We start from the raw sequence: 12,561 nt of genomic DNA, 5'->3' as shown, positions 1-12,561 counted from the left end.
TAACAAAGCCAGAGTCAAAACCTAGACAAATTAGGAACCTAAAATCATCATTATCATCAACATCATCATTATCATGATCACATTTATTATATGCCAGAAACTTCTCAAGTGTTTTACCTAAATAATGGAACAGGTAGTTAATTTTATCCTTTTCTCAAAAATGGGAAAACCAAAATTAACTTTGCTTAAAATGACACAGCAAGTATGTTTCAAAACTAGATGATCTTGCTCCAGAGTCTACAAACTTGATAGTAGATTATTGATCATAGTTTTCTTCTTTCCTTAGCCTTTTAGGGTAGATAAAAAGGAAGAACAGTGCTTCCTTGTAAGGTAGAAGAGGCCCCAAGACCCTTACACCAACCTATCTATGTACGAGAACTTCCCATTGACAACCAAAGGTAAGAAACAGAAAACTTTGCACAGCAAAGCCTCACCATTGTCTACATCACACTCAAAGTTGCACCTTCTACAGTCTGGCCCAATTCATGTCTTCTGATTTCACTGGGTCATGTCAAAGACCCTTCCTGGTAGTAGAATAAAAAGGGGCAAGTAGTTATATTAGTTTTCTATGGCCGATGTAACAAATTACCACAAATTTAGTGCCTTAGAAAAACAAAAATGTATTACCTTACACATCTAGAGGTCAGACATCACAGTGGGTCAGCAAGGCTGTGTTCCTTCTGGAAGCTTTAGGTGAAAATCTGTTTCCTTGCCTTCTCTAGCTTCTAGAGGCCTCTTGCATCCTTGGCTTTCATCCCTTCCTTCATCTTTAAAGTCCACAGTGTAGTATCTTCAAGTCTTCCTTTGACTCTGACCCTTGTGGCTTCCTCTTTCCCTCATAAGGACCCTTGTAATGACATTGAGCCCACCTGGATAATCCAAAAAACAAAAAACAAAAAAACAAAAAAACTACTTCCCATCTCAAGATTCTTAATCTCATCTACAAAGTCCCCCTTCCCTTGTAAAGGTAATATACTCAGAGGTTCCAAGGATTAAGATGCGGACATCTTTGAGGAGCCATTATTTTGATTCCCATATACTTTCCCCAGGGGCCAACAGACACTGCTGCTTGAAAATAACTTCAAGCTTCATGATTTCAGTTTTGAGTCACATCTCTCTGCTCCAGCTCCGGATCATGGATTGGAACCAGAAGGCACTCCTGCTGAGTCCAGGAGGGAGCTAGAGAAAGGGGTTGAGACTATTCACACCATTATCCCTTTTTCTTCTGGCCTAAAGGTCATTATCACCTTTAACTCACAGCATTGCCATTTCTGGTTGTCAGATGCATTCATCTCTGGGTATTTACTGCATCTGAAACTTCCAGAGTAAATTTACACAGTTCTCTCTTTAATACTTGTGTTTTCAAACACAGTATGAGCAGTGATTATTTCCTTCTTTAGGTCTGAGATCACTGTGCTTTCCATACTTCATAATAGCAAGTGATTTATTTGTTTTAGAGCCTGTGTTCTTGGATTCCCTCCCAGGCTATGTTTGAATGGCATTATAGAATTTTGCCAATCTTTGTTTTCTTTGCTACAATATCAGAGAAATGGAACTGAAATACCCACAGTTTTCAGACACTTCTTAACCAATTGACTTCACTTCCATAGTAAAAAAAAAAAAAAAAAAAAAAAAAGTTAACTCTTCATTTCAGTCTCACATACAATTATGGAGTCTCTTCACTCTCTTAAATCTTGGACTAAATGAAAGCAGTCATGGTTCAAAGTTGGCTTTAAATTATACATTCTGAAAGACGAATTAAAAAAACAAACTCTCCTTACCCACATATTAGGGCTGAGAAGAAGGGCCCTACATTTAAGAACATCATTTGTCCTAACAATAGGTATTTTCAAAGCTTTGACCAAATCTTTGGAATTCAAAGGAGACCTGGAATGGAGTTTTAAGGGAGAGCTAAGGAAAATTGCATTACTCTGCATAAGAAAGTGGAAGACTTTTTGTTTTTGCTTTTTTTATTTCCTTAGAGGCAGCCATAGACAATATATAAATAAATGAAAGTCATGGTGTCCCAATAAACTTTACAAAAAAAAAATAGATGATAGCATGTACCTCAGAAATATGTAGAACTATCATGTGTCTATAGTAATTAAAAATAAAAGGGTATAAAAAGGTGAAGAACCCTTGAGTAATACCCCAAAGTATAAAAACCGGGGCAGTATATGGCTGATGTGGTTTGGCTGTCACCTTGAATTGTAATCCCTATAATCCCCAGGAGTCAAGGTTGGAACCAGGTGAAGGTAACTGAATCATGGGGGCAGTTTCCCCCATGCTGTTCTCATGATAGTGAGTGAGTCTCCCGATATCTGATGGTTTTATAAGCGACTGGCATTTCCGGTATTTGCACTCACTCCATCCTGAAGCCCTGTGAAGAAGATGCCTGCTTCTCCTTTGCCCTCTGCCATGATTGTTAAGTTTCCTGAGGCCTCCCCAGCAATGCAGAACTGTGAGTCAATTAAACCTCTTTCCTTTACAAATTACCCAGTCTAGGGCAGCAGTAAAGAATTACCCAGTTCTTTATAGCACCATGAGAACTAACGAATACAATGGCACATACACCTCTCCGGAGACAATTACAGCAAAGAGATTACAATATGCTGAAATTACAAATAGGTTATTAACAGGGAGTTGGGGTGGTTTAACAGGAACCCTAAGACACAAGAATGACATCAGTGAAAATAGCATCCATCTTCCCCTCCGTGCTATGGCGAAGGTTTGGCAATAAACAGGACAGGTCTTAGGGTTGACCCAAGGAGCACCGCTCCTGATAAACTATGGTTGTATTCCCTTTTGAGAAGTAGGAGTGGTGGAAATCACATGGACTTGGTTAACCACTAAGACCTGGGTATAAATCCTACTTCGACCTGTCATTAGCTGCAGGTCCTTGGACTACTTACTTCATCTGTGAGTCTTAGTATCCAGCTTCGCCAAACTTTATAAGGCTCAGGAAAAATACAAAAGGACAGAACGCCATGAGGAAAGGGCAGGCCCTTAATGCACATTCCCTTCCTCTTTCTTGTGCTGTGGTTATTGGTTTCCCTTGGATGACTATTTAAAATAAGAGTCTGAAACACTCCACAAATGTGTGAGAGCACAGCTGCTCATCTAGCATTTCAGGTTTTCATTACGCAAACTGATAAGACTTATATTCTGTAATTGGTGCATGTTCTTTTTTTGCCTAATGACACTAATCTGTTTTTATCTTAGTCATTTAACTGAGTTTCATGATTAGCACAGGCAAGGTTTTAGGGATTTAAATCATTTGTTTGATGTTTTTGCTTTTAGGCATGTTTGATTATTTATTAAAATCGATAAAATCAGCTGTGTCAACTAGTTATTAAAACTATAATTCTTTTATTGGCTAATAGCAGGAGGGCTGAAGCAAAAGAAAAACTAAAACATTACATGAATTCTTGATTATGAAGCAAGTTTCTATAGGGGTGGCCTACATATTTTGCATTAACTGAAGCCTGTTTAGAACAAGTCTGTTCTATCTTTAGTCAATAAGGAAAGGACCAAGTGGGTAAGCATATGTGCAACTCATGTTCTAATTTATGCTTTAAAATAAAAACAAGTTTGAAAGAAGCAATGTGTTCTGGTCTTCAGAAAAGAAATACCAAGTACGTGCTAAGGGAGAGTGGTGAATAGTATCCAAAGATGACTTCCCTCCATTCCTTCCCACCCTGTACCTGCATGTCATTCCAACCACCAAGAGGTAAATGCTCTGCCCCTTTTCCTGAATCTGGTTCTGCCTGTCACCTGCTTTGGCTGATGGAATATGCTGGGGGTGACACTCTGCCAGTTCTGGTCAAGGTCTTCAAGAGGCCTTTAAGAGCTTCCACTTTGAATGTAGAAAGCCAGATGCCACGCTCTAAAAAAGCTTGGGCCAGAATACTAAATGATGAAACACCACATGGAGAAAGAAGGACACATGGTGAAGTTCAGAGATGCAATGTGGGACAAGCAAGTAGCATCTTCTTGTAGCTCCCAGCCCAGCCCACCCCATATGGAACAGAAGAACTGCCCAGATAAGCTCTACCAGCATTCCTAATGTAAGTACTGTGAATAATAATAAATTATTATCTTTTTAAGCCACTAAGTTTTTGGGTGCTCTGTTATTCATCAATATATAACTCAAACAAGGGCAGGAGGGATAAGAGAATGACCATAGACTTTCAGGTAACTTTTAAAATAAAATATTTCACTGAAGGAGTGAATTTCTGTTGGCCCAGGATTATCTCTTCTCTTCAATGAAATTTCAACAGAAAGAGCTCCTCTTACTGAAACATTGTAGGAAAGAGAGAGAATGCACACAGATGAGAAAACATTGGTCTAGGATTCAGAGTTCTGGCTCCAGCCCGGGCTCTGCCACTCAGTGAAACAATGCTGGATAAAGCAGTTCACCCTCTGAGCTTCCATTTTGTCATCAGTCAAATGAAAAAAAGTGGCTAAGAGGGTCATTTGGCCTAGGATTTTACAGTCTTAGGTGTAGATGCTGAAACATGAACCCTATGTATTGCTTTATATGTAATCAGAGAAAGATACTCAAGGATGGATAATAGATAACGTTCTCCACAAAACTTTAAATTTGTGTCTCATCTGAACTCACTGCCTGTGTAATGTGGTGTTATAATTTGTTTTTAAAAACTATAACTTGTGACCAATGTAATTATGTCGCATTGTATTTTGTATGCTGACTAAATTTTAATTTGAAATTTTCAAACTTTAAAAAATGTTCTAAATATTGTAAGGTGGTTTAGGTATTTCTTTGTTTCTAACATTTTGGAAGTCTTAGAAGATAGAACTGATCTGTACCTCTTTTAAGCTGTAAGAAATCCTAGGTGTTAGTAACTATGTTGTCTCTAGGATCCCTTTTAGCTCTATACGTTGACTGTCACCCAGGTTTTCTTTCATTATTGTACCTACAGAATAATAAAGTACATATTGAATATAATTTGTAATTTTTCTGATGTCTTTTTATGGTACCAAGACATCCTTCTGAACTGATAGGCTTCATCAGAAATAAAAAGTTTGTCCCAAGAAATCAAAATAACTGTACAGAATGTTTCACACGTCTTGGTGGTGTTAACAAAATGTTTGCCCACATAAAGAGCTAACTTACTAGCCATAGGCAGCTCTTAGACAGGTGTCTCATGTTTGTGTGTGTGCATGAACACATGATAAGTTACCAAAATCATAATAGTATTTTAACCCCAGTTATATAAACAATTTAGCCTCTCCTCCTCTCCTGCAAAAAGACAAAAGAAATGGAAAGAAAAAAGATGCTTTTAACTTTGTAAAAAATTAAGTACCCAAGAGAAGAAAGAAAAAAGATAGTAAATATATAAAATATATGCAAATTAAAGCAGTATAATACCATTATCACCTGTCAAACTGGCAAATTAAAAAAATTAATTCCCAATGAAGCCAAAATAAAGACATTTTCATTCTAAAAGACTGAAATAATTTGTCACCAGATACTTACTAAAAAATATATTAAAAAGTATTCTTTAAGCAGAAAGAAGATTATCCCAGATGAAAGAACAGAGATTAAAAAAAAGAGTAAAGAGCAAAAAAAATATGGTAAATATGTGATGTCTCAAAATGAATACTGAATGTACAAAACAATAATACTAATGTCTTACTGGCTTCTGTAATATATAAAATTAAAATACACAATGTCATATTAATCAGTAGGGAATAAATAGCATTAAAGTGGCTATCACTAATGTTCATAATAAAGTTAAAAGTCCTAATATTAGACTTTGATATGTCAAAGATAGATTTAATAGCCATGTAAATACCAAAATAATGTAAGTAAAACTTTCAAACTCCTGGAGCAAAACATGAGATAATAAAAACTCTTTAATATAATTTATCCAAAAACATAGAAAAGAAAAAGAAGAGAGGATAGGCTAGATAGATAGGAGACACTCTAATATATCAATGATTACATTAACTATAAATGTACTAAATGTTCCATTTAAATGACAAAGACTATCCAACTGGATTTAAAAACAAAACAAAACAAACCACTCTACACTGTTTAAAAGGCATAAGTATAATGGTTGAAGGCAAAATATTTTTAAAAAGAGAAAAAATATATGCAATATAAAGTAACAAAATTGAAACTGTGAAATAAAACAAAATATATTTTCAGTCAAAAGTACTACTGGAGTAAACAGGGGCAAATAAATAACAAATATTTACTCACTAGGAAAATGTAGCAATTCTAAATTTGTATGCACCTAACAACATAACCTCAAAATACATGAATCAAAAATTAACATAGTTATAACAAGAGGTAGGTAAATCCACAATCATAGTAGAGTATTTTAACATCTATTTCTCTGCTACTGTCAGGCCAACTGAACAAAATCAGTATAGATGTAAAAGATTTGAAGGATACAACTAGCAAACCCAATTCAAAGCAGGTACATAGAATACTGTCCCAAACTAGACAATGCACATTCTTCACAGGCACATGTAAAATGTAGCCACAGTCGATAATAGGCCATGAAGTAACTCCTAATAAATTTCAAGAGGTTGGAACCATATAGAGTATGTTCTCTGACCTCTAGCAACTAAATTAGTAATCAAAAACAAAAAGTTAAGTAGAAAATCCATACACAGTACTTGGAGTTTAAGAAATAAATTTTAGTGGCCTCTACTTCCAGCTATGACAGATTTGATAGTTGATAATAATCCCCCTCAAAAATAACTATAAAACTGGATATAAGAATAATGATGATGAATAAATATAATTCTACCACTGTTGGTGAGAGAATTATAAGTGACTTGATGGTTGGCTTTTCTTTGTGTTTTTATATATTCTCTGAGTTTTCTAAATTTAATATTAGTCACTTTTCGTAAATTCAACGAGAATTACCTTTTCACTCAGTGACGATGAGAAGTTATTATGAATAAGCTGTCATTAATTTTTTAATTAGTTATGTCTTCAATCAGTAGTCGTTATTCTCATATGGGGGCCTTCAACGCTGTTTGATGTTATTAAAAATCTACTAATTCTTTGACCCAGCAGTTCCATTTCTACAAATGTATTTCCCCAGAACACATTCACACATCTATGCAAAGGTGGATATGCAAGAATATATACTGTATATAGACATATATTCTGAACTTTTATTTACAGAACACTAGACTTAAATGTCCACTTACAAAGGACTGGTTAAATAAACTGTGATACATCCATATATAGAAGACTCATGCAGGCATTGACCAAGAGTAAAGTAGGTCTCTATACTCTGATATACTGTATGTCTTTGGTTAACTCTCTTTGTTTACAAGCAACAGAAGTTAATTCTGGCTTATGCAAGCAAAACAAAATGAATTGGAGCAATATGAGTTGATCCACAGAATGGACAGGAGCCTGGAGAGCAGAACAGGAAACAGCTACCCTAGACCACTGGGCATCAGGTATTGCTCCATCATCTTGTCTGGATTCTGGCAACGCCTTTCAAATATTGTTCTGATCCTGAGTATCTCTGGATCTGGCTGAGATTTGATCTAAGGAGAAATAAGCTGGGCTGCATACCTAACCATTGGCTACCTGAGGACAGGGGACCTGCTTTACAATCCCACAAGGAGTATGCAAAATTAGAAAGTCGTGATTCCCCCAAAATAAAATCAGAGTGCTATTTAAGGGGGAAAGAACACTATACAGTAGAAAATGCATCCTCTACATACTGTTAAAAGAATAATGCAAAAACAAAAAGTGTATGCATAGTAAATCATCATTTGTGTTTTTAAAAAATGGGAGAGAATACATATTACATGTATACATGTAGAACATATTCTTAAAACAACAACAACAACAACAAAAACACTAGAAATAACCTTAACATTGTATCTCCCATTAGGCCCTCAGGGCCCATTCATTTCTGTATTTCCAATGACTAACACTATGTATTGCACACAGGAGGCACATAATAAATAGTGGCAGAGTGAATAAAAGGATGTAATTCTACAAAGGAGAAGAGGGATACTAGAGAGAGACTTACTTTTCATCTTTTAATGTTTTTCAAGTGCCTGAAGTTTTTATGCAATTAAAAAGGGTTAAGGATAATTCATAAAGACAACACATTTTTAGGTGGCTCAAAAATTCTTTAAGAAGTTTGGGGATTGTTGTTATCAATGACCCACCACATCATCCCTCTTCCCTAAACCGCCTCATTGTGTATGCACCCATACAGAGAGCCAAGCAGAAAAGGGCTCATTGTCCAATGGAACAAACCAGCTCCAGCAGGAGAAGCTCCCCGTCTCTGCAGTGCACACATGGCAACACAGCTTCTCCAGGGCCTCGGGAAATAATGACTTATGGAAAGATAAATAGTCAAGGGTTATTTGGTCATCACGCTGGGGCTCCAGCTCTTTAGAGGTTTGCACTGATAGTAAAAACACTGTTGAGTGTCTAAATAATTTGAAAGATATTAATACAAGACCCCAGAAAGAGGAAAACAACAATAGCTTGATGACAGCAAGCTGACAATGGGAAGTATTTTGTGGGCTGAGATGATTGTAAAAGCAAACAATGGTGATATTGTCCTTCTGGTGTTATTGTGTAATGCTGTAATTTATGGATGAAGTGGAATTTCAAACAAAATAAACAGACTTGAATTTGTTAACTAATACAGTAAGCATAGAACATTCTGTTATGTGAAACGAGAAATGGAATGTTTTATACACTCCTGCTATTTGCTAAACAGAAATATGTTTATATTTGGCATAACGTCTTGCTTTTGGTTTTGCTAGCTTTTTGAGAATATCCTTTTTCATTTAATCTTGAACACAGATACAAAATGTGGGTGAAAGAGGAATATTGTCAATATACTATTGTATCATTATATTATAGTTCTAGAAGTTAAAATTACAACAATAATAACTTCATCTCTATCATAAGTGAAAAGGGACAGGTTCCCTTGTCCCCCTCACAGGGCGTGTGATGGGAGTGTGGCTCATTTCTTCAGCGCCCCACTGCTCAGACCTCTAGAGGAGCATACCGACAGGCAGGCTGTGGGGCTCCGAGCTCACGGCAGTGTCTAGGGGTGACTGTTTACAGTCCTTAAACCCCAGTGGACGTGTGTGCTCCTGAAGTCCCAGTGGGCGTGTGTTACTGGGTGCTCTCTTAGTTTCCCGTCTATAGACAGCTTGTGTTAGTCAGCTCAGTTGGACCCTCTACCTTATCGCGAGGACAGAGGGCTTTCTGTATCCCTGGATATCTTGCCTTGGTGTACCAGAAAAATTGGTCACAAGTGGCTTAGAGAATGAGTGCAAAGCTGTATTGAGTAGAAGTAGCTCTCTGGTGATGGGGGAGTGAGACGAAGATGGTTTTCCCCTGGAGTAAGGCAGCTCAGCGGCCCCAGCTCTCCTCCCACTGCCCCAGCCAAACTCCACCTTGTCCCGCTGGTCAATGGCCTGCCGGTGCCTGTCCGTGTGCTCTTCCCCCATCCGGCTCTCGATGACCAGCCACGGGTGTCTTCTTCCGCGGATGCGTTCCCCACGACGTCTAGCGAGTACATCTGCCCGCTAGGGCCTGGCGGGGCGGTTTTTATAGGCCCAGGATGGGGGCGTGGCTGGAAAGGGTGGGCTCGGAAAATGCAACATTTGGGCGGAAAAGCAGGAGTTCCTGTCCTCACCTAGATCCATGGGGGTGGAGCCCTAGCCAGGGAAGCGCTTTCCTCTACCCCTCACTTCGTTTCCCCACTTCCGTATCGTTTAAAGGGACCACGCTCTCCTCTTCCCAGTACTCCCGTATCACAAGTAAGCTATGATATCATGTTGAACTATTTAGTTGCAGTTACACTTATAAAAGAAAAGCTACTTCTCTGTAAACTATAAAAAGCAGGTTTTTATCTCAGTAAGGATTGTTAATAATAAATGACTACTATTTACGGAGTTCTTGGATTCACAAGAAGTGAGTCAGCAATGACAAATTACATATCTTATGTCTCAATGCTGAGAATAGTGCTTGGCACTTAGTAGGTACTCAATAGATATTTGTTGAATAAGTAAATACTTCTTCTACATGCAAGGTATTGTTTTAAGTCACGGTTACATCTGTCAAAGACAAAACTAAGTTCGAGACAAAATGAACAAAGGCTGTTTATTCACAAATTGATGGCAAGGGAACCCATCTGCTGTCACTTTCATTTCAGCAGGGTTCCTGGGTGTTAGAGAGGAGAGTGATTTTTATAGAATGAAAAAGGATAGGCTGAGACAGCCTTTGACTGCTGAGGGTTCTATAAAGGTGAGATTTCTGGAAGCCAGGATGATTTTCTAATTGATCTTCAGGTACATTTGACCACCTTTGGTTGACTGGGAGGGAGCAAACAAGCAGTTTGGGGGACATTCTGGAAATGAATGCTAGAAACAGAAGGTTTTCCGTGGCCAGCCATTTCCTGGAACATGTAGTACTCAACGGGGTGCCTTTTTTACAGTCAAACTGTCAGGATGGTCCTTTATGAGAAGCTGACTGCTTGGGCCAGTTTCTAACATCTGGGTTCTCTCCCCCACTTCATTCTCTCTCTCACTCTTGCTCTCTCTCTCTCTCAAAAACAAAAAGACAAACAAAAACAAACAAACAAAAAACCTGTCACCTAATTGGCAAAAACCTCCTAGAAAAAATAAAAATAAGTCTGTTTTAAATTGAAAACAATTACTACTACTCAAAATTCCTAAGTGCAGTAAAAATAGGAGTGATATAACCTCATATGTTCATGAGAATTCATCTGATCCAAGTAAACCTGCATTTTTATACTCAAGTCTTATTCAATCATGGCTGTAGTCTTAGGACAAAGTTCAGTATTTTACTCAAGTTTGAGTGATACCAGTGAAGCACTGTCCTAAAGATTCAGGAACATGCTTTTTATAGATGTTATTGGAGTGCAAAATAGCCACCTTAAAAAAAAAAAAAAAAAAAAAAAAACAAACTTACAAGGATTCACAACCTTTCTAGTGGCTTTGTCTTTATTTATTCATTTATAAAGCGGCTATCTAGGGGGAGAGTATTAGTGACCATGGGAAATTTTAAGTAGAAATTAAATAGACCTTTGGCTTCATGCCCAGAAAAATATGTCAGTCCTGTGCAGAAAACCAGGCAAAAGATAAAAAAGATTCCATTATATCTATAATACAATCTTCTTATGGCTTTAGTACAAGTTTCTTTTCTGCTAACAGAAGTCCCTGCAGAAGGTTTAAACAATCTCAACAATTTCATTATGTGAGCGTAGCTAAATCCAATAATGTAAAAGGGCCTAGAGAGCCTTCCCATATGCTCGGTTCCATACCCTTTCCTTCTAGGGGAAGTCAAAGAACTTGGCTCTCAGGAAGCTGATTCTACTCCAATTGCCCGGAGCACAAATCTTGCATTGTTGACATCAAGCAAGCTCTCCTGAGGACACACAAAGAAGAGAAGGAGCCATTAGAATTTCTCATGACCCTGCTTTGAGCCAAATCCAGCTTCACTTAAATGAATGAAAATGCTTGTTATATGGCCCAAGAAGCTACTTTGTCCATTTGAAAATTAATTAGACCGTAGCTAGATGAACAACCCTAAGATGCTTTCACAGTGTTCTCAGATGCATGACCCTGGCTGAGTTCCCAATTTTAACAAGTTTACCCTAAAGCAAAAACATGGCCTTTTGGCTAAGCTAGTGCTACAATTATAATGCTTTCCTGAGTGGCGGCAGCTAAAGCATAACCTCGCCAGAAAAGAGTTAGTTAGGAAGAGAGTAGTTAAAACTTTTGCATGCAATGCTAACAGAAGATATTTTAAAGGCAATTTTTTTTTGTTTGTTTCGAGGAGCCAATTTAGTTATTCATTTCACAGCTGGGCTTGGAGAAAATGTTACAATCTTATATATGTCATGATTCACTCTAGATTAAAACTCCTTGAGGGCACAGATTATGTTGTTCCTTGTAGTATTTTAAGTATAGTGGTACCACAAAGTTGGTAGGTTGACTGGAAGCATAAAACACAGATTCAGATGTAAATTCTTTTTTCAAGGTGTCAGCCTGAAGGTGTTCCTGGCTGGTCATTGATAAGAGAATCTTTGGGTGTATAAGATTCTGAGCCACTCCACTCACAAAGAGACTAATAACTACTTTAAAAAGTAATCTATACATTGCCCCATTTAAGAAGGTCCTTAATAAATATTAGGGGTGATTGTAGTATAACTGATGCCTAACTATCTGTAATGTGAAATTGAGAGAGAGAAAATCAGAGTTAGATACACTGCATGAGAAATAAAATTCCACCCAAATTACCAAAAATGGAGAAATTATGGAAAAGGTGCCCAACTTACAACCTCTTTATTGATTAAAGAAACAAAATGTCTTGCAAGGTGGTTCTATCACTATCATGGCTGATCAGGACAAGGACAGACATCTCATTCCTGAGGAGCTGATTCATTGATAAATGACAACCAATTGCGTTATCTCTGTGTCCCATTTGGGATCTCTCTCAATCTTTTCTGCACACGCTGTCTCTTTCTGGGCCAGCCAATTGAGGATCTTTGCATATAAATA

General features: G+C 37.6%; 1 long non-coding RNA gene across 1 annotated transcript in view; it reads right to left on the bottom strand.

Annotated features, from left to right (window-relative positions):
• Window positions 1-9,560, bottom strand: part of LOC144339535 (uncharacterized) — a 381,994-nt gene extending 372,434 nt beyond the window's left edge. The window contains exons 1-2 of the long non-coding RNA XR_013414563.1: window positions 9,430-9,560; window positions 628-869 (exon numbers count right to left, since the gene is read on the bottom strand). This is a non-coding gene — a long non-coding RNA (uncharacterized LOC144339535). The remainder of the gene's footprint in view (window positions 1-627; window positions 870-9,429) is intronic.
• Window positions 9,561-12,561: the final 3,001 nt, after the last annotated feature.

Source organism: Macaca mulatta, chromosome 2 (genome assembly GCF_049350105.2).
Source record: "Macaca mulatta isolate MMU2019108-1 chromosome 2, T2T-MMU8v2.0, whole genome shotgun sequence".
NCBI classification, from domain to species: domain Eukaryota; kingdom Metazoa; phylum Chordata; class Mammalia; order Primates; family Cercopithecidae; genus Macaca; species Macaca mulatta.
The sequence above is the reverse complement of the archived record's forward strand: the minus strand, read 5'-3'. Positions and strand labels throughout refer to the sequence as shown.